Raw genomic sequence first — 12,013 nt, forward strand, 5'->3', positions numbered from 1 at the left:
GTCTATAAATCTGCAAGGGGTTAAACTTGTTCTTTTGACTAATTTGGGACCATTTTATTTTTTGGCCAATTTTTAGAAATGGGCCTTTTTGGGTCACGATTTTTTGTTTAAAAATCTGCAAGGGGTTGAACTTGTTCTTTTGACTGATTTGGGACCATTTTATTTTTCGGCCAATTTTTAGAAATGGGCCTTTTTGGGTCACGAATTTTTTGTTTAAAAATCTGCAAGGGGTTAAACTTGTTCTTTTGACTAATTTCGGACCATCTTATTTTTCTTCCAATTTTAAAAAATGGGCCTTTTTGGGTCAAACTTTTTTGTTTAAAAATCTGCAAGGGGTTAAACTTGTTCTTTTTTGGACCAAGAGTCCTGGCTCAAAAAGGCACATTTTTAAAAATAAAATGGTCCCAAATCAGTCAAGAGAACAAGATTAAATTAAAAGACAGACTCAACATGATTATATAAACTTATTGAGCAATTTGTTTACACAAAACAAGACTTCAGATGTATTCATGACAATGCACTTATTTTATTTTTTTCTCAAGTTCTCTCAAACGCCCTTTTCCTCTCTTTTTTTATTCATCGTGAGAGCCAAAGAGTTAACTCAAACATGTGTGGTTTCTGTTGACAAGCTGCAACAGGCATGCAACCAAAATTTAATGAGCAAAAGAGTGAATGTCTTGCACAGCAATGTACTTTGACCTATTTTCATACAGTACAGCTGAAAAATCACAATTAGAAAATTGATGACCTAAAAAGTTGTGCCAGTATTACATTGGATATTACACTCATGAGAGTAAAGGGTAAGGTATTGTATAAATGCACCATCGCAAGCATTTAATTTATTTGGTTCATAATTTTGCCTATATCATCCTGGTAAGGCTAGTTAAAAGCAGGGCCACCACGTGCAGGTCCCAGGATACCAGCCCCGACACGCCCGGGAGATCATAAGGGCCCTCATACTATATTAAATCAGCGCCCAGGTCCATGCCCCCGTCTGAGGGGGGCACCCCCTACTCCCGAGAGCGGCCCCTAGTCACATGGCCAAGACTAGGAACTAACCCGTTTGGTCAACCATAGTTTGTGATAACACCAGATGATGCACCTTTAAGATCAACCACCAGATGTAAAACAACCGGCCGGGCTAAGACCCCACATGCCACGTGCATGTGTCCAAGTCCCTTTTCGCAATAAGTCTGGAATTTCCCATGCTTTCTACCTCCGGATTCCAAACAATTCGACCGCCGCACCACCAAGGCCCTAAGATCGCCAAGTAGCGCATAAAAACGCATGTGTGCTTGCTTGCAATGGTGTACTTATTTACAGAAATGTTTTAAGTAGTTGAAAAACTTAATTGAAAAACACCATTAAAACATGTCAGGCCTAGTAACACATTTAGAATAAATTAAAAAATTTAAGACAAATTACAGTGTTGTTCATTCATAACTTGACAATGAACAGCTATAGTGTGTTTTGATGACTAGATGCTGATGTTTTCGTATTGTTGCTCTCCTTGTACTTTGTAGCCTTCAGCAAGGTCAGTGGAGCTGATTCCCTCTGCACTTGATTTCGGGGAACTGCTCAATCTCTGGCTCTGAAAGATAAAGTTTACAGATAACAAATTGTATGGATGCCAAAAAGTTTAATGAGCAAAATCTCTTGCAGAAAAAATATATAAGGACCTGCTCTCAAGCACTGACATCTTGTGACGTTCAAATAATAACAATTAAAAACCAAAACAAGTTGGTTATTTGCAATCATGTAAAATTTGCTTCCCATTTCTTGATCTTGTATAATGTATACATCAAGCCTAACTAGGATCTTTATGTAATGGAAATAATCATTACTAATTTTCTTTTTAAGAATTTAAGTTTTACTAGAGAGTGCAGTTTTTAAATCAAAATTGGAAGCAGAATTAAACTCACCCATTCCAGAAAAGACAGGTGCTGAGTGTTAAACACAGTAACAGAACCTAATTGCTGTCGTTCGATGCAGGCTCCACATTGACAACAGGAGTAGAGGTCATGCAATAGCAAAATGCCCAAATAAGTCGCGTTTCTGCCGCTTAGGTCTACAACCGTCGCAGTCGGTTTTGGGGAAGCGAAAATGCGCCTTAAGCATGGTATTCAAACCAATAATTGTGTGATCATGCAAACACACAGACACCAAAACAATAATGTGAACTCAAACAAATTGCAAGCAACACTCTCATTAACACCAAAATGAGGCAGAGTGGAGTTTAAACTGAAAATCAAACTACAATTAACAGCGCTTAGGTTTACCAATCACAGTCGGTATGGGGGCGGCGGAAACACGCCTTGAGCGTGGCACTCCCGATCCAAGAAGTGTGATCATGCAAACACACAGAACCCAAAACAACTACATGAACTCTAACAAATTGCAAGCAACACTTTCAATAACAGCAGAAAGTGCAAATGAAACTCCAATTAACAGCAAACGCAACAGAGAGAAATTGAAAACTTTTACAAAACTGATTTTCTTAAGCACAAGAAAAAAATGTAATAAACAAAAGTGAAGTGTATTTTGCCATGTGGAGCGTCGAAAGCCTTCCTGTAACAAAACAAACAGTAGACTTCAAAATTACTTTCAAATGAATTGCTTTCCCTTAAGCAATGTTTTTCCAAGAATATTTGCAAAACACCAACGATTTATAAGACTACTCTAAGGAACTTGTGCAGAACAAGATTATTACATACAAGCATGAATTCCTGAAAACAGTTCAGGAGGTTTTGGTGTTGGTGTAAACTTTGTTATCAGTTAAAACAAATTATCAAATCTGTGAACTTTGATTTGGGTCCATTTGACTTAAGTTTCACTTAAACCCATCAGGAACGGGCTTTTCAGCCTTTGGAAGAATTATGGGCAAATAGTGGCCCCCTTGGGATTTTCTGAAGTTCTAGAGTTATTGTTATGATGCCCTTTTTGTCTATATGTATGGGATTTGAAAGATATAAATAGTTTTAAACATCATCAGAAGGCACCTTCAGTGGTGTTTATTGATTACTGTTGTAGGCGCTGTAATTATTGGTCTATCACATTTTTTCTGACAACAATTTTGTTTGTTTTCCTTTAAGAGTGGTATTTTTTATAAGATGACCTTAGATAGTTATTGTTTTAAGTCAGACAATTTTATGGGGGTAAGGGTTTTAATGTAATTTAGAGTGTCTATGTGAAAATGAAGCAAAAAGAGCAGTATTATTAGGAATTTTTCCCAGCATGTGTCTTTCCATATATTCTATTTGTTTGTCACTCGAATCAAAATGTGTGTACTTGATAAGATTGGTACGAGACCATGTGATAAGCAGCTGTTATTTGAGCCTATAGTGGCCCCAGTCTGAATCCTTCACTTTGGATACTGAAGAAGGAATTGAAATTGGAGGATTTTGAACCCTACTATCCCTATTTCTTCTTAAATTAAAACTTACCCCATTTACACAGAAGGTTATGGCTGGCTGTATGCTGATACTTGGGTCTCAGACATTCAATTGTTGACACAAAGGTGTTTTGGAGACTGAAAAAACAAAAGAAACACACATTTTGGTTAAAAACAAGTATTTCTGAACCAAACGCCTGTTTCAGACAAGCGCTCCAGAGTTGCATCGAACCAAATTCTGACTTAGTACATGAAAAGTTAAACGTCTGAAGCAGTTAGGAGCGACTGGATGCGCTAGCAGTCGAAAGATTGACTGTTGCAGTCGTTTGGAAAGCCTCTGGAGGGTCTTGGGTTCACTTCGCCTGTCTGAAACCAGAAGTTTTTGGGTCGACCTAGAGTCGCTCCTAATCTATTTGGTTTGGCACGACTATCGCGCCTGTCTGAAACGGTGTAACTTGTTCATCATAGGTCCACTAAAGTCATTATTTGTATAATCAAAATAAGAAGTATGAGCAGCTAAAGAGGCATTTTTCCTCCAAATTCCACTTTTTCATGACTGGGGACACAATATATTACAAACGTTTAATATTTTTATAGCAAATCTCTACTTGTTTAACTTGTGTATTGTATAAGAGCTGTTGTATTTGAACAACAAAGGATATCACTTTTCCAATGTGTTTTAAATGTGGAACAGAACTCTCTTTTGAAGGAACAATTTAAATAAAGAGTTATCTGTAAAAGGCTTGCCCCCATTTATTTTCTGATCTTTTATTTTCACAAGATACATTATGGTACTTTTTCCTTGCCAGAAGTCTCCTAAAGCCTGTGAGCACAAACAAATGCTAAGCACAGCCAAATCTTCCTTACCACACTGGTTACCAGCCAAAATTGCCAAAGATTTACACTGTAAATTGTTGCTCAGCAGCAAAGAAATCAACCAAGTAGTATTTCCTGCTTAACAGATTGGTGAAATTGGGCCTATGTCATTACTTAGCAGGGCCAAATTTCATAAAGCTGTTAGGTGGGAACCATTGACAACAATATAATCCTTCTGTTATTTTGGCTGGTAACTTGGCAGCTGAGCAAGATTTTCCATGCTTAGCAACATGTTATGCTCACAGGCTTTGTGAAATTGGGCCCTGATTGCATACAAGAGCATTTTCCAATAATTATTAACCTCTCTAATAAAAAAATTCAACAACATCAGGTAGACATTCCGCACAATTACTAAAGAGATCAATTTGGGAATGGGTTTACTTTTTAGGAAATTACCTCACTGGAGACTGCTTGAAGCTCAATTACCATGGGCCAGTCTTGAAAAAAACAACTTGTTGATGGGTAGATCTCATTAGAGATGGAAAGCCTTACTGCAATACAAAAATAAAATGTGTATTTCGCAGAATTATAGGCAGTGGACACTATTGGTAATTACTCAAAATAATTGTTAGCATAAAACCTTACTTGATAACGAGTAATGGGGAGAGGTTGATAGTATAAAACATTGTGAAAAACGGCTCCCTCAGAAGTGACGTAGTTTTCGAGAAAGAAGTAATTTTCCACAATTTGATTTTGAGATCAAGCATTTGAAAGCACACAACTTCTTGTGACAAGGGTGTTTTTTCTTTTATAGTTATCTCGCAACTTCAATGACCAACTGAGGTCGAATTTTTACAGGTATGTTATATTATGTATGTGCTGAGATTCACCAAGTGAGAAGAAGACTTGTTACCAAAAGTGTCCAGTGTATTTAAGAGTCAAAAACTTCATCCATCGTTAACATAGTGTGTCAGATAATTTGCTTTTACCTTAGGATCTTTTCTGCTGGGGTGTATTTCACAAAGGTAGTCCTAACTTAGGACCAGTCCTTGACAATGCTAACTCATCCTAACTTGGGACTGGTCCTATCTCTTAGCATTGCCTAGGACTAGTCCTAAGTTAGGACCATCCCTGGTTCAAGATTCATTATTCTAAAAAAAAACAAATGAAATAAACAAACACTAAAGAAAAATATATATTTTTTTTGATTGCTCCAAAGTAGCCAGAGCAACATGGTTTTTGCCTCAAAAACTTAGACTTTGTTATCAGTGGACCAGAAATCACCCCCAAGCCTACGATGTTGACAAGTCAGTTTCCCTTGTGGTTTATTGGGCCTACTTGATATTGGGAAAAAAAGAAACCTGCTTCCCAGGTTGTATTGTAGACTTGGGTGCAATCCCCAGCTATATGGCGGTTACAGTTTGTATGGCAAAATAGGGAGACAGTGTCAATATTAGGGCTCGATAGCTCAGTTAGAAACTCCACGCACGCTCAGCTGGGGGCCTCAGGTTTAAAGGAACTAGGATCGGTTGAGTTGGTCTAAAAAGCGTTTGAAACCGTTTGTTATAAAATGCATGTGGGTAGAAAGATGTTGTAAAAGTAGAATACAATGATCCACACAAACATGCCTCGAAATTGCATGGTTTTCCTTTTACCTCGTCGACTAACACGGTCGGCCATTTATGGGAGTCAAATTTTTGACTCCCATAAATGGCCGACCGTGTTAGTTCGCACAGTTAAAGGAAAACCACACAATTTCGAGGCAAACTTGTGTGGATCATTGTATTCAACTTTTAAAACATCTTTCTAACCATATACATTTCATAACAAACGGTTTCAAACGCTTTTTGTAGACCAACTCGCCCTATCCAAGGCAACGTGTTCCTTTAGTGCTGATCTGGTCAATTTTTCTCAGTTCAATCTACAATTAAAAAACATGTCCTACTTACTGATGTTTATATCATGTAAATTTGTGTCACATTCTGTTTTAAGTATGAACCAGGCTTAACTATAAGGCTCAATTTGGGTATAACTTTTAAATCTTTACCTTTTTGGGAAATTACCTCTGGATAGTGCCATCCGCTCCTTTATAGGCCAGTCTTTGGCGTGTTGATGGGTAGATCTCTTTAGAGATGGTAAGCCTGACTGCAATATAAACAAAATGCACTTTGCAACATCAAGGATTTGTTTTATAGTTTCAAATGAACTTAAATAAACTAATTAAACACATAAAAGAAGGTCATGCAAGAGTTGTGCTTAGCAGGATTATATCAAAATATCAAGCATTGTCATAAGAGATGACAGATGCCTAAAGACAATCTTTTCAGGATGGGTGTTGGTACACACACCCCCACTATTATATTTTTAAAACTTTTGAAAAGTCAGCTTATCACGCTTAACCCCCCCCCCCAACTCTAGATTGAGGGCGCTGTTTTGGCTCATTATGTGGAAATGAGGAGACAAAAAATAAATAAATGTAAACCCACTATCAAAGTTCCTGCGTTTCAGTAAAAGAAGAATAGGCTATAAGAACCCCACTCAAATGGCATGAATTAATTCATAGACTGATTAATTAATCGTAGGCCGCCTTTGACGATGGACGCACTCTCAGCTTGGGAGGAGAGAGATGATCGGGTCGATCTGTTTCTAATATATAATTATGCGTGACATCACCGTTCTAGCTGCAAAAAAAAAACAGGCTCTTGTCAACAAAAGCACTCGGTTCTTTAATGTGCGTTACACAACACACAGGACTAATGGCTTTACGCCCCATCTGAAGGACAAAGTATCATGGTGAAGTGTCTCACTTATGAACCTGGGTGTCACAAACGGACTCGAACCCACACTTGGCTGATCAGAAACACCAGTGTATGAATGCGGTGCTCTTAACCACTAGGCCATGACACGCCTCCTTTGAACGGTGCACACAAATTTCCCACTAGTAAGAAAAAGCACTTCTGTGAAAGGGGACCACTAGTAAGAAAAAGCACTTCTGTGAAAGGGGACCACAGCAAAAGCACAGGCTACCATGACATTAGGAGATTTTGAGATGCTGGAGGCAAGACAGACATAACGGTCTGAGAGTGCGCGCGCGCATGCTCAGCATTGCGCTCGAGTATTGCAGGTCTGAGCATGCGCAATACTGTGAAAAAGGGCCGTCTAAAAGTCTCCAATCACTGTGGGTGCTGATTCATATGTTGAGGCCCGACATGAAAACAGTATTTTAATTCGTACCTGTAATCATGACATTAATTGAGTAGTCAAAGCAGATTAATAACCGGCAACTCTTTAAGGCTTCAACATTGATAGATTGAGACATCTCTGCTCAGTGTGATGGACGTCCACCTCGATTGAAGATCGGACTGTCTCTGTCTGGATTACTTCTGAAGAGGAAAACAAAATAAAATAAAAATTAAATTCATACTGACCAGCAGAACAATAGGAAAAAACTATAAATAAGTATTCATAAATACCTCAGACAGTTTCACTATTCCTATTGGTGGAGAGCGCATTACATGGGTGTGTATAAACCTTTGTTTATGACCAGTAAAGTGTTAAAAACATGGGCGTGACACACGAGCTTGCACCTGTTCTTATAAGACAGTTTCTTTATTCCTATTGGTCGAGAGCAACGGCTGACACAGGTGTGCCACATCATGCGATTCGGCAGCGCACACAGCATTCCCCTATTAGGAGTTGTTGGTCTGGGAGAGTGAGTCTATGCTAGCTGTGTGTTGGATAGAGGGAGGTCATTCTTGCAGTGTGTTAGATAGAGAGAGGATGTGATCCTTTTTTATTTATTGTCAGACAAATTGCACTGGGTGTTGGTCTCTGCAAATCTATGTGACTGTGCGACATTGCCAAAATCAGAGCAGGTTTTCAGGCTGCTACATCTAATACAATGGGTACGATCTTGCAGCAATGCACTAGCGTAAAAAATGCACACTCAGCCGGCCAGCCAGCGGGGGAGGACACGCAATGAACATTACGTCGAGACACGTACATTTTTTGAGTGAATTTGCCGCCATTATTCAACACTGCGTTCTAAAATTAAAAGTATTTTTTTCTTTTCTGTTACAATTGTTTTGATATTGTTCTTAATTTTTATCTCCACTTAATAGTTCATTCGTTGTTTGCACGTATTTTACGATTTAATAAAATTATATTGGGCGGCTTGTTTAGTGTGTTTTATTGAGTATTATCGTAGCGTCGTAGTCACGGCTCGAAATCGTTTTTGCTACGCCCAAGTCGTGTATGTTGGTATCTCTGCATAATGCACGATTGTTTTGGGTTTTTTGCGGGTTGATTTCAAGAAAGACTTGGGTTTTAGAATGCAATCATGTATTAAACAAAGGCGTGGTTGTTTTTGCTACTTTTAAAAACGTTTTTTAAATGAAAATTTTGTTCACAAAACAGACGCCGGCCATTCCATACACATAATTGACAAAAATAACCGTAAAACTCTTAGGCTTCTTCATGGATGTTGCAACTATTTTGATGTCTACTTTTTGTTGGGTTTTTTTCTGGACGAAAGTGGGAAGATTTTGGGAACTTCGGTACGATGTATTACGTTTATGAATACTAATTAAAACTACAATAATAGGCAATGTTTATACAAGATAAAATAATGTAACCCTCCCCACCGTAGATTTGAAGGCAATACATAAAAAGTTAATGATATTTTTTAACAGTCGGTTTCATAGTGTTTTTTAACTGGTTTTTTTTAGTAAAACACTCAATTTGTTTGCATAATAAAGTTTTCTTACTCAGGAATACTTGGATGTCGATAGCTTACAATAAACCGTGGACTAAGAAAACTACCTAAATAAAGATAACATTGAATTTTCCGATTTGCTCTAACAAATAATCTGACCTGTTTTTAAATTAATTTTAATATTATTATTTCATTTTTAAAGAAAAAATAATCTCAAATTAATGAGCCCCCTTACGAACACAATAACTTGGTACACATAAATAAAGTATGGCTTCTAGTGCAGTTAAGTTAAAGTTGCAATGTATGTTGAATTTTGAAATAGCAACGATCGGAAATAGAGCAGTTGGTATACAACAGTATACTATTAGTTTAAAAAAAAATTGACGGACCAGTCAAAAACCTGGCGGACCAGTGAAAAAATCAAGCCAACTGGTCCTGCTGGCCAGTTGAAAAAAAAGTTAAGGGCAACCCCTGCCATTCAATACCCATAATTGACAAAAATAACTGTGAAACTTAAATATAGGCTTCTTCATGGATATTGCAACTATTTTGATGTCTACTTTTTGTTGGGAGTTTTTCTGAACGAAAATGGGAAGATTTGGGGAACTTCAGTATGATGTCTTATGTTAATGAATACTTATTTACAATAATAGGCACTGTGGATACATGATAAAGCAATTGCACGTAACCCTCCCCATTGTAGATTTGAAGGCAATACATAAAAAGTTAATGATATTTTTAACAGTCGGTTTTTAAGTGCTTTTTTCTTAATAAGTACAATACTAATTTTTTTCATAAAAAGTTCTCCTTACATAGGAATACTACGATGTCGAGTGCTTACAAAAACCGTGGACTAAAAAACTACCTATAATAAAAATCATATTAAATTTCCCAATTTGCTCTGACAAATAATCGGACCTGTTTTTAAATTAATTTTAATAATATTATTATTATTAAATTTTTAAAGAAAAAATACTCTCAAATAAATGAGCCCCCTTACAAACACAATAACTTGGTACACATAAATAAAGTATGGCTTCCAGTGCAGTTAAGTTGCAATTCATGTTGAATTTTGACGATCGGACCAGTCAAAAACCTGGCGGACCAGTGAAAAATCAAGCCAACTGCAAAAAGCCAGTTGAAAAAAAAGTTATGGGCAACCCCTGCGATAGGAATTTATCATTTTTTTAAAACAATTTTTGAGATTGCAGAGTGAATTTTATGGACCATCATCAAGAGGTCAATGAGAGTTCAAACAACATACAAGTAGAGCCTAATTTTGGCGAGATTTGAAAACGAAAGAAGAGATTTGTGTTTACAAAAGTCAAAGAACCAGACTCGTTTTTGTTGTGAGCATGAACGTGTATGAGGTTGCGGGAGACGATAGCCGAACGAATCTCATAATTCTAGAGTAGGAAAGTTTTTATCACTTTTATCAAATAATTTAGTATCTATAGTTTACCTCAATGAGATTAGGTAGATTCACTAAACTTGAAAATTTGTGATGCAGAGTCTTTTATGTGAAATAATGAAATTTATGGGCTAAAACATGGATGCACCCACACGGCTTCAAAACCTTTGAGTGTGTAAAACGGGGTGTTAGCGCTCTAGTCAGTATATAAAGCTCTATGTCACAGCCTAAAACTTGTCATATTTGTACCGACCAATATTATATTTAATTTAGTGAGTTGAGAAATTGCTGAAATTTTACCAAAACTTATCTTTTACTAATTAGCTGAAACTATTTGAATGGTGAGATGAAAATTGTTAATTTTGATCCTTTGATGATGGTATGACTGAGTATTTTGTGAAGAAATTGACGCATAAAACACAAAATAGCATTGATTAATACTGCCAGGTCGCACTAAATATCGACAACTCACGACCCCTCATGACAACTCACGACAGCAATTTTTAAATGCACTTTAACAGAACATTTGAACATAATTCAACCGGTAAATATATGCACAAGAGTCATATGCATCCAAATCACTTTCAAACTGTTGAAAAAATTGTATTTTTAAGTGTACAAAAAGTGTTTTTTATCCCGAATTTAGTAACGAACGGAAATATCCGCCATATTGTCTTTCAACGTACTTTGACGATTCCATTACACCGCAGGGGTAATACAATATGCAAGATGATTATTTACCATTTTATGTGCCTCTCATTTGTAGTCCCCATAGAGTTTAAAGGAACACGTTGCCTTGGATCGGTCGAGTTGGTCTTTGAAAAGCGTTTGTAACCGTTTTTTATAAAATGCATATGGGTAGAAAGATGTTGTAAAAGTAGAATACAATGATCCACACAAACATGCCTCGAAATTGCGTGGTTTTCCTTTTACCTTGTCGACTAACACGTCGGCCATTTATGGGGGTCAAAATTTTGACTCCCATAAATGGCCGACCATGTTAGTTCGCACAGTAGAAAGAAAACCACGCAATTTCGAGGCAAACTTGTGTGGATCATTGTATTCTACTTTTACAACATCTTTCCAACCATATACATTTTATAAAAAACGGTTACAAACGCTTTTGTTTTGACCGACTCGTCCGATCCAAGGCAACGTGTTCCTTTAAACAAATATTGTATTTAAATGTTCCCTTTTATTGAATTCCAGAGTGTAGATTTAGTTAGTAACAGAAAAAAAAAACAACAACAGGTGCTTAAACCAAAAAGAAAAAAAATACAACTCAGCCCTCTGAAATTACCCATGCACCCTGCGGTGTATTAGAATCGTCACAGTACGTCGAAAGACAATATGGCGAATATTTCCGTTTGCTACTAAATTCGGGGCAAAAAACACCTTTTTTACAGTTAAAAGAACAAAATGTTAGACAGTTTAAAAGTGATTTAGATGCATATGACTATTGTGCATATAATTAACGATTGACTTATGTTCAAATGTTTTGTTAAAGTGCATTTAAAAATTGTTGTCGTGAGTTGTCGTGAGTTGTCGTGAGTTGTCGTGAGTGAGGGGTCGTGAGTTAGTCCGTATTTTAATTTAATTTGAAAATCTTGACGAAATTTTGAAGGGGCACTAAAGAGCCCAATTTCACAGACCTGCTTATCAAATGTTCAGTAACTGTTCT

The 12,013-nt window shown here is 37.0% G+C and overlaps 1 long non-coding RNA gene across 1 annotated transcript; it reads right to left on the minus strand.

Annotated features, from left to right (window-relative positions):
- Positions 1-1,531: 1,531 nt before the first annotated feature.
- On the minus strand, positions 1,532-7,584 carry LOC139941188 (uncharacterized). Its single transcript, XR_011786559.1, has 6 exons — positions 7,442-7,584; positions 6,255-6,352; positions 4,664-4,758; positions 3,444-3,529; positions 1,923-2,568; positions 1,532-1,591 (listed from the first exon to the last, which is right to left on the minus strand). It is a non-coding gene; the product is annotated as an uncharacterized lncRNA (long non-coding RNA).
- Positions 7,585-12,013: the final 4,429 nt, after the last annotated feature.

The sequence above is a fragment of the Asterias amurensis genome, chromosome 8 (genome assembly GCF_032118995.1).
Source record: "Asterias amurensis chromosome 8, ASM3211899v1".
Taxonomy (NCBI): domain Eukaryota; kingdom Metazoa; phylum Echinodermata; class Asteroidea; order Forcipulatida; family Asteriidae; genus Asterias; species Asterias amurensis.